We start from the raw sequence: 9,859 nt of genomic DNA, 5'->3' as shown, positions 1-9,859 counted from the left end.
GATCGTTTAATAAACTGTATAAATGTCTAACCAATGTACTGTATACTTGAAACTAATTTAAAACAAAACAAAAATAAAATAAAAAACAAGTTCCTGAGATGAGGTGTGACAAGCAACTACTAGCAGCAAGAGTTCTCTTTCCTTTCATTCCAGGACTAGATGAGACTTGAATCTAAGCCAGATTCTAGCCATGAGCCCACTAGAGGGGCACATCGCTCAGCTCCTCTAAGAAAATGGAATTCGTATTGCTGAAAATGTTTGGTTGCAATTAACAGAAAAACTTTAGCCAACTTAAGCAAAAAATGATTATACTAGAAAGAACTGGAATCACAGAATCAAAGAAAATACTGAAGTGGCTGTTCCAGAAAGATGAGGAACCAAGACAATGAAATCAAGGGAGCTGGGACTAAGGAATAATCTCTTCATGGTACTGCCTTGGGGATAAATTAATTCCATTTTCATGTCATTCCATTCAAGATTCGAGGGAGAGAAACAATCTACTTGGCTTAGCTTGGGTCACATGCCAACTCCTTAGCCAAGGAATGGAGAGTGTCTTCATTCACAGTCCACCAAGATTGTAATTGTTGAAGCAGTGCCCTACCAAATCCCCAAAGCAGGTGCCAAAACAGTAGTCTTCTATTATAAGATATGTCTACTGGGAAAACCTAGGGCCCATCTGGTCTTGGAGGCTAGGGAGAGAGGAAGGATGGAGCCGCACCAGAACAGGGAGGTGGTATATGAGATGCTTATTTTTATGGATCAACTTGACCAGGACATGGGATGCCCAGATATCTGGTTAAACATTATTTAGGGGTATGTCTGTGAAGGTGTTCCTGGAGGACATTAATTGGTAGACTGAGTGAAACAGATTGTCCTCCCCAATGTGGATGGGTAAGAATATTTAACCAGATATCTAAGCATCCTGTGTCCCTGTCAAGCTGACACATAAAATTAACCAACCTGTTGAAGGCTCAAATAGAACAAAAAGATGGAGAAAGGTTGGATTCTCTCTCTTCTTCACTGCATGAGCTGGGAATTTGGTCTTCTTCTGCCCTCAGCACTCCTGGTTCTCACGCCTTCAGATCCAGACTGGAATCTAAACCATCAGCTCTCAGGCTCTCTGGCCTTCAAAGTACACCACCAACTTCCCTGGGTCTCCAGCTTGCAAATGGCAGATCATGGGACTTCTGAGCCTCCATAATTGTATGAGCCAATTCCCTAGGAAAAAAAAAAAAAAATATATATATATATATATATATGTAAAATATATATATTTTTTATATTTATATTTATATCTAGCATTTTTATTGGTTCTGTTTCTCTGGAGAACCCTGAATAATACAATATACATTTATGACTGGACCCTCTAGGCTTCAGGGCTTAAAGTACACCTCAATTTCTTCCCTTAGGGACCGTCAGGGTGACCCAGGGTGAGAAATGAGCTGATGTGGAAGAAGGGACCAATTACGTTTCAAGGTGGAACCCCAGACAGTGTTGAGAAGTGAACCCATAGGACTTAATAATTTAATAGTTCCAAGGGGGAGGAAGGAGAGACTTGGCATTTCTAAGATAAGTCATCTCAGTCTCTGAGATGCTGAGAGCGTCAGGGTGCTCCCCAGCTTTCCCCAGCTCCACAGATCAAAATAGAATTTCAGAGGATAAGGGACAGAAGCCAGAGCCCATGCAGGGAGAAGCAGGGAAAAATCTCTTGCCTCATCTAGCTGAGAGTCAAATGGGGGCAAGGGTTTGTTAGGAAAGTATAATTATCCAACTTGCCTGTTCCCAAAGCCGAGAGCAAGGAAAACAGGCCCATCTGGGAATCCTGATGCTGATCTTGAGCACAAGTGGCACAGGGATTTGTAAGCTTTTTAGGAACCAGGTAGGGGCTAGGTAGGCCTAGGGGTAGGTGACATCAGGAGGAGGCCAGAGTTCCAGATTCATTCTCCATTCTCCTCTGTTTTGCTCAGTGCCCCCCAGGAAGCTGACCTCTATGGACAATGTATCATCCTGGCTCTGTGACCTTAGCTCCCTGTTGGGCTTGGCCAATAGGAGGCCCCAGCAGGAGACAAGCTCTCCTGCTGGACCTTGGTATTAGCAATAGCTACAGTCCTTTACAGAAGGCCACAGCTCCTGTAGGACAATGGCTCTCCCACATACAGTTCTCACCAGATTCCGGCAACACCAATCCCTCCTTTACCCCTTTCCCTTTCCAGCCAAGAACTGGTAAAGTCTTTCTTCTGTGGCTAGGCCCTGGGTGCCTTTGCGTTCTTTGTTGTTTCTGATAACCCCGCCCAGGAAATATTCCCTTCATTAGCTTCTCTTCAACTTACCCTCTGAGTGTGCCATCTCTTTTCTGCAGGGCCCCTGCCAGGTATAGCCTCTTACTATGCCACAGCAGTGTGGAACCCTTCTGTCACCTTAGCTCTTTGGTGGGTGTCCCCGCCCAGGGCTGCTTTAGATCGACCAACAACAATCAAGGAATTGCAATCAAGTGTTCTCTGGTATGTGGCAGGGCTCTTAAGAAGTTATTCTGCCACCTCCCTATTTCCAAACATGGAGAACAGTATCAGGGCAGAGACCGGCCAGCCCAGGAAAGGCTATCAGCCAGACCAAGGCCCTCTGGCCTCAGTTTCCCACCAGAATGGGATCCTCTCCCCTTCAGCCCTCTCTCGGTCACTCCCGTTGCTATCTCATTCTGTTCCTTGTACCCTCCATGGACTTTTTCTCCAGGGAAGCCAGGTCTCCTTTATATTCTACCCTTAAACTTCAGCTGTCTTCCACTTACTTCCTCCTTTACCCAGAGATAATCATTTTCCCCCCAACCCCTTCAGAGCATAAAGGGGAGTAGGAAAGAAGATTGAGACCCTTCTCTGAGCCTTACACAACCACCCAGACCTTGGTTTCCCCAGGAAGCAGCAGGCAGGAGGAGGCCTGTCTCAGACTGAAGACAAGACAGCTGCTCATTAAGGAAGCTGAGAACCAAGCAAGGTGACTAATGGTGTCAGGAGCAGGTCCCAGAACAAGCAGAGAAGTGAGCAACGGCATCAGAATTAACTGTGGGAGAAAAGAGGAGAGTCAGTGCCCAGAGCAGGCAGAGCTCTCATTCCCAAAGGATTCTCTCAGGATAAAACAAAATCCGCCTGACCCTCTCCTCCAGGACCTGTCATCTTAGAAAACAGAACTACTCTGTCACCTTGTATGGAGCAAGAGGTGGCTGGGACATAGTGAGAATGAAAGAGGGGTTCTATAGAAAGTAACCTCACAGGATGATCTGATCATAAATTCCTAACTGGGCAGGTCATGGTGGGTAGTCAGGCCCCAGTCATATAACCTCTTTTAGTAAAAGGTTTATTTTTGCCTTAAGCAAGCCCTGTCCATTGTTTTGGTGCATTTAGGTTGACATGCCTTTGAAATAAGCATCACCACCCTCAAGAAAGCACATAATCATGTTAATGATCCTGTAATCCAGCACCCACCTTGCTTTCTCCCACCTCCATGTAATCGTTTTTACCTTCGCTCCTTAACTTCAAATGCATAAAAGAAACTAGGAAATTGTCATTCTCAGGAGCATTTGAGATCTTGCTTCCCAGTAATTGTCATCAGTTTGGCTCAATAAATGCACAAAAATTCTCTACAGGCTTGGACATTTCTTATATCCACATGGATACAGGCAAGGATGTTTATTCATTTATTTTACAAACATTTATTGAGTACCTATTACTTACTGGGGGCCAAAGGTGCATCAGACAACATAATCCCTGCCCTCCTAGAGCTTGCTTCCTGATGCATTTAAAATATCACCTCCTCTAAAAATGTCCTCCTCTCCAACTGAGCTTTGTGGTCCTCTTCCTTCTCACTCTGCTCTAGCCACAAAAGCCTTCTTGTCGCATCCTGAGCTTGCCAAGTTCATTCCCATTTCAGGGCTCTTGCATTAGCTGTTCCCTCTGCCTGGACCACTCTTCTCCCAGATCTTCCTTCTCATCACTGCCTCTTTCTAGTCATTTAGGTCTCAGTAAGCTTTCCTTAGCAGAAAGAAAAGCACTCCAGGTGGTGGGAAAATCCTGAGGTGGGAAAAAAGTTGAAAAACTGCAATCAGTGTGGCTGGGGCAGAAACAGCAAAGAGAAAAGGGAAGTGATTTAGCCTGAGTTTCCCTGAAAGCCAACCATGGAACAAAGGCTGTGATCCAGGCAGCAGGGGCGGGGGTCAGAGCCTGAAGCTCATGTGAGAGTGTATGACTGTGTTACTGGGTTGGTTACAGCTTTAAGCAACCAGGGAGCATTCTGAAAAGATTTATGAAAGGTCCCAGAACAAGTAAGAAGCCACTGTTTATTCAGTGGTTCCCACCCCCATTGTAAAGAGTTATCCCCAGGGCATTAACTACCCTGCACTTCAGGCTGCTATTCAGGCTGCAAAGCCAGCAGTTCCCTAGCCACAAAGAAGCCCTGGAGCAGAAAGCCAGAGGATAAGGTCAGAGGCCTGAGGAGAAGGCGCTATCAGGTTGGCCCCATGAACTGGTTGAAGCCAGCCTGAAACTGTTTGTCACAGCAGTGAGAGAATAAGAGGTAAAGCTGGGACAATTTGAAGTAGTGCTCAAGAGTAAGAGGGACACTACGTGACAATGGAAAGGGAGGCTAGAGATATGAGGGATAGCTGTACATGTCAACAGACGGGGGTGGAAGCTGGTCTGGGCAGGCACATGTTCCTGACATACATAAATGAAAGAGGAAACTGTAGTTGTCTGAGGCCCAAGGATATCTCCTCTTTGCAGGGTACCCAACCAGGCCACCGCCAACCCCCTCATGTGCCAAGGAGGCCATTTCTCACTTTTTGGGGAACTTACTAAGTATCCCACATCATAACACCACAGGAAAGATGAGGAAGCAGGGCATTAACTTGCTCTTCAAGGTACCTGCATGTGACTTGTGTTGGATGAAAGGCTAGGAAGGATTCTCAGTGTTTACCATGAGACTCTGGCTTGGTGTCTAAGTACGCACATTCATTTAGGAATCTGCACCTGTTTACTGAGCATCTACTCTGTGCCAAGCACTGTCCCAGGCACTGGGGACTCGGGTAGTTGTCAAGAGCCCCATGGCCACTGCCCTCACCAAGCCCACATCTCAGCAGGCGACATGCAGACTTGGTATATGTTCCGAACATGTTTCCATGGCACATGGCACAGGTGTGTACTACCTGGTGGAGGCCTATGATGCTGCTTTGCTTCCTCTATAATCTACCTTTGTCCCCACTCCTACTCCTCCGGGACCCCCACCCCCACACTGACAGCCCCAGCAAGCAAACAATCCCAACCCTCTTGAGCGGGAGGCCAGCTCATTCTCATTTCTCAGGAAGTTTAATTTGCCAACAGCCAGAGGCAATGACAGCAGCTCTGGAAATCTGGCTGCTGGTACTCTGGCCTGGGATAGGCAGCTCAGAAATAATTGCCTCTTTGAGCATTTTATTGAGCTTCCTGCCTGTGGGGGCCATCCCCTCATAGGGCTGCTTCCTAATGTGAGGAATGAGTTAGGCCCGTGAGGCTGGTGGGGGCTGCTTCAGGGAGAGGGTGTAGGGTGGGTCAGCCTCAGGGACATACCTGTCCATCCTCCTTCCTCCAAAGCCACATTATTCAAGCAGGAGTTTGGAGAGCATCTGCAATCTATCTGTCACATGCACCAGAGCCTCCCTACCCTGTGGTCACATACTTTCCCCCAAGGTCTGTCTCAAACCCCCCACTGCCCTGGAAGTCCCTTGCTGTGCTGGCTGAGGGCGGGTGGCCCTGAGACTCAAGCTGAGCTCTGAAGGCTGCTTCGGAGTCTCTGCTTTGCTACTACCCTTAGTGCAGGACGTCTCCTCTTCTCTAGGGAAAAAGAATGTTAATGATGATGAGTCCAGATTTTCCTGAGTGCAGAGCCAGCCAGATGGATCCCAATGCCACATTCTAGCTCAGTCCACCAGCTCCGTGACTGCACCAAAATGGTCACCTCCTCTGCAGCTATTGTCAGATGTGAAGGGAGTGAACAGGAAGAGAGAAAGAATGGAGGGAAGATGACTGTAACAAAGGAAGAGGTTTCATTTATCTGCCCCAAATCTAGTGGAGTCTTCTCAAGGCCATTGAGACTATCTCGCTGGCTCCAGCCCAGTCAGTGCCTCCCAGCCTCCCTGGGGTTCCCACATCACACCCTTGACTTGGTGGGCCCCTGGCTAGGTCAACAAGTATGGGGAGAGGGGCTCCATTTCCATGCAATTATTTTAGCTCTGTGCCTTAGCTGAAATCCTCTGGGATCACAAGCCTATTGACGATATTGTCCCTAAAATAACCATGCTTCATGTAGGTTATGACATGGTCTTGAGGAACAGACATAAGGGAACGGCTGTCAGGGAGGATACAGAGAACCACAGCCCAGTTATTGTTCTCTGATGTGGGACCCAAAGACCTCCAGGACTAGGGAATTCCTGCTGCTGCCACTGCTGTTGCTGCTGCTCACAGCTTCGGTACTCCAGTAGGCCCACAGAAGTGCTGTGCCATCTCGTTCCTTCCCCATCTTGGCCCTGGAAAACTCCTACTCATTCTTCAAAATCCTGATTAAACATCACCTCTTCTCGGAAGCCTTCCCCAATCCCTTTTCAGACAGAGCAGATCACTCTCCTTCAAGTTAGTACTTCACTCTGCAAATGGCCTGATCTTGAGCAAATCACTAATTATTATGAACCCTCTGTAAAATGGGGATGAGATAGCCCTCGCAGGGTTAGGGAGGAATTAGAGATAATGTATCTTTAAAACCTAGTATTGTGCTTGACACATGGCGAGGGCTCAGAAAATGATAGGTCTTAGAGTGATGATGACAGTGATCAAACTTTTTCAGTGGTCTGTTTACACATCTGTCATCTCTAAGAAATTATGGACTCCTTAAGGACAAAGACCACAGTTGAGTCATTGCTGTATCCATAACACCCTGGCTGGCTCAGAGTGAGCACCCAATAAAAGGTAATAAATGTCAGCACTGTCATTAGGATACTTCGGATAATACTAACTGGCCTTTAGTGAATATTTACCGTGTGCCAGGCGCTGTTCCAATTTACCAGGATTATCTCACTTGATCTTCACAACAATCCTATAAGGTGTTATCATTTCCATTTTACAGATGAATAAACTGAAGTTTAGACAATTTGCCTTAAGTCACACTGTAAGGAGTGAGGGATAGAGGCAGTTTCAGAACCAGGTCAGTCTGACTCCAGAGTTTTTGAACAACTCCATACTTGACTGTTGAGCATGCTCTATATTGTATCACAATCCTCAGTTCACCTATCTTTTCTACCTGACAACAGGTACTGGATTTGGTTTACTTATGTAGCCTCTGACGCCAGCACAGATTCTGGCACATACACTCCCCCACCTCAGTCCATATTTCTTAGATAAGTAGATAAGAAAAACAGAGAGTGAAAGGAAAAGATCAAGAGCAGGTGGTAGGGTTGGGATGGGGCAAGACATCTTTCGTTTTGAAGATCAGTGGGTGAGGCCAGAAGAGGCCCAGGAAGAAGGCTGTGTCCTGGCCCTTAGGTTGACATATATTGTCAGGGGCACCGTGACATTCCCACCATCCCAACTTCCAACAGTGTCTGAAAGGGTGTTCCCTTGGGAACAGATGGAAGCTCAGAAGAATGTGAGTTGAGGGCTCAGGTGCTCCCTCCCTCCTAGGCAGCCCCTCCCTATCCCCAGGACTACTAGTCTGAGTTGTAGGAGACAGAGAGATGTTTATGATACATGAGTGAACCAAAATTTGAGAGAAGAGGAGAAAAAAGTAGGCCACAGCATCTCTGTGCCTCAGAAAATTAGACCACAGGAGACGAGAGCATCATCCAATGCCTCCTGAATTCAGTATTTGGGGCCTGACCTCACTCAGCAGGGTCATGGCAGCCTGAGTAAAGACAATCTTGCTGGAGGTAAATCTCTCCTGCGAGTGGGTGGAAGGTCTCTGTTACTTGTTCTGTCAGCATCCTGGAGTGGGGCAGGGTTTTGCCTGCCCATCTGACCTCAAGGCAAGGGTTGTGGGGACCTTGATCAGCTGTGTCCTAGCCCAACCTGCTTCTTCAAGCCCAGTTGGTGCTAGGGAGAGAGAAGGAAATTTAATTTACATTTCTCCCCTCAATTTAGAGTCTGGACAGCTTTTTTGACTGCTTCACTGGAATATTCTTTAATTTTGAGTTTCTTTTTCTCATTACAGCTCGAAAATTAAAATCTCTCTGCCTTGGGCAAGTGAAGGCTGAATGAGGGACGACTGCTGCTACCGCATATTTCTTACTTAAGTCGATTTGGACACACCAACTGCTTTCTCTCAGGGTAGATGACCGAGAGAAGAAGACAAGGCAGACTTTAGCCTCCCTCCTTCTCAGAGCGTAGGCATTAATCCTCCCATTATTCTGGCAGCCCTCAATGACCTGGCCTAATCACAAACTTAATAACAATCTGAGCTTGTAAAGCTCCTCTGTGTATTCTTTCCAGCTGATTCCCACAACAGCCCTGCAAAGAAGGAAAGCAGATATTCTTGTCTTTGTTTTTCACTAATGAGGGAACCGAGGGCCCAGAGCATTTTACAGACGAGAGACAAAACCCTTGAAGTTCCTGGGTGGGGGTAGTCGAAGTTGTGACCCCTCCCTTTTAGGTCTCCTTGCTTCTGAGAAGATAGCTGGGGCAGGGCCACCTCTCCTCATTGCCCCCAGACCCCTGACTGGGAGACCCGCTCAGGAGTGGTATGATCTAGGGCAGCTCCTGTCCCCCTCTGAGCTTCGACTTCCTTATGTTGAAAAGAGGGGTTGCCCTAAATTATGTCTGGAGCCACCTAGAGCCACATGTGCCCCGACCCCAGGGGAAAGGAGAACCATGCTCTCTCTGTTGCGTTGCTCCATCTCTGTGTTTCTGGCTCTCTGTCCTTGGGTGACATGGCAACTCTCCTCCCTGTGTGAGAACACCCAGCCGTCTTTGCCCTGCTCTCCTTTTCCCTATGCAGCTCTTGCCCTGATTTGCTCACAGTCTGAGAGGGATGTTTGGTACACATGGGGTCTCCCAGTAAAGCTCCAGAACATCCCCTCCATGAGGGGCCTGGAGAAGTCAGTCTAGTAGAAGGTTCTGGGATTGCTTCAAACCCTAGCAGCACACTGTTTTCACTAAACATATCAGGAGGTGCCTGTGGCCTTCCAAGGTCTGGAACAGGTTCATTTCACTGGGGGACACAGGATCTAAGAATGCAGGTGGGGCTGCATCTCAAGCCACATTAGAAGATGTGACTGCCCTGTAGCAAACGGTAGCACCAGCCTTCTAGGGGCACAAGCTCTGATGAGAAAAGGAATTTCGCGTTCCACCTTTGCCCTCATCCTCAGCTCCCTTGAGGATCTGGTAGTTTTCCATGTTCTTCTCCTCCCTTTTGTGGGGCTCCAGAGATACAGGAGCCCAAGGTAGCATGTGACCCTAAACCTCTCCCAAAACCTCATGATTTTGTTCCTGGTGTGAAATGACAGCCACTCTCATTCACCATTCCCTCTCCCTGGGGAGTGGGAGCTGAAGCCAGACTGCTCTGAACCCGAAAGGTCACAAACAGAACTCTAAACCTAACCTGAACCAGCAGGAAGGACAGTTGAGGCAGCCTGGAGCTTCCTAAGGCTGGTGTAGGGGAGAGAGCTGAGGGAGGGAATGAGTACTTCCTGGAGATAAAGAATGCAGGTGGGGCTGCATCTCAAGCCGCATTAGATTCCTTTGGATTGCAACTCAAAAGGAAAGGGAGCCTGCAATGTTGAAGCAGAAAAACTCAGACAGATCTGGGATCAAATTTCAGCTCTACCTCAAGCTATGGACACTGACCTCTGGAA

The 9,859-nt window shown here is 47.5% G+C and overlaps 1 long non-coding RNA gene across 2 annotated transcripts in view; it reads right to left on the bottom strand.

Annotated features, from left to right (window-relative positions):
* The window catches only part of LOC111741149, a 10,084-nt gene extending 7,485 nt beyond the window's left edge, over positions 1–2,599 (bottom strand). The window contains exons 1-2 of one of the 2 annotated variants that reach the window (XR_002780911.1): positions 2,331–2,598; positions 961–1,218 (exon numbers count right to left, since the gene is read on the bottom strand). This is a non-coding gene — a long non-coding RNA (uncharacterized LOC111741149). Of the gene's footprint in view, positions 1–960; positions 1,219–2,330 lie in introns of those variants that run through there. The other variant, XR_002780912.1, reaches the window with a different exon arrangement.
* Positions 2,600–9,859: the final 7,260 nt, after the last annotated feature.

Source organism: Pteropus vampyrus, unplaced genomic scaffold (genome assembly GCF_000151845.1).
Source record: "Pteropus vampyrus isolate Shadow unplaced genomic scaffold, Pvam_2.0 Scaffold74, whole genome shotgun sequence".
Lineage (NCBI taxonomy): Eukaryota > Metazoa > Chordata > Mammalia > Chiroptera > Pteropodidae > Pteropus > Pteropus vampyrus.
This window is presented reverse-complemented; position numbering and strand designations above follow the sequence as displayed.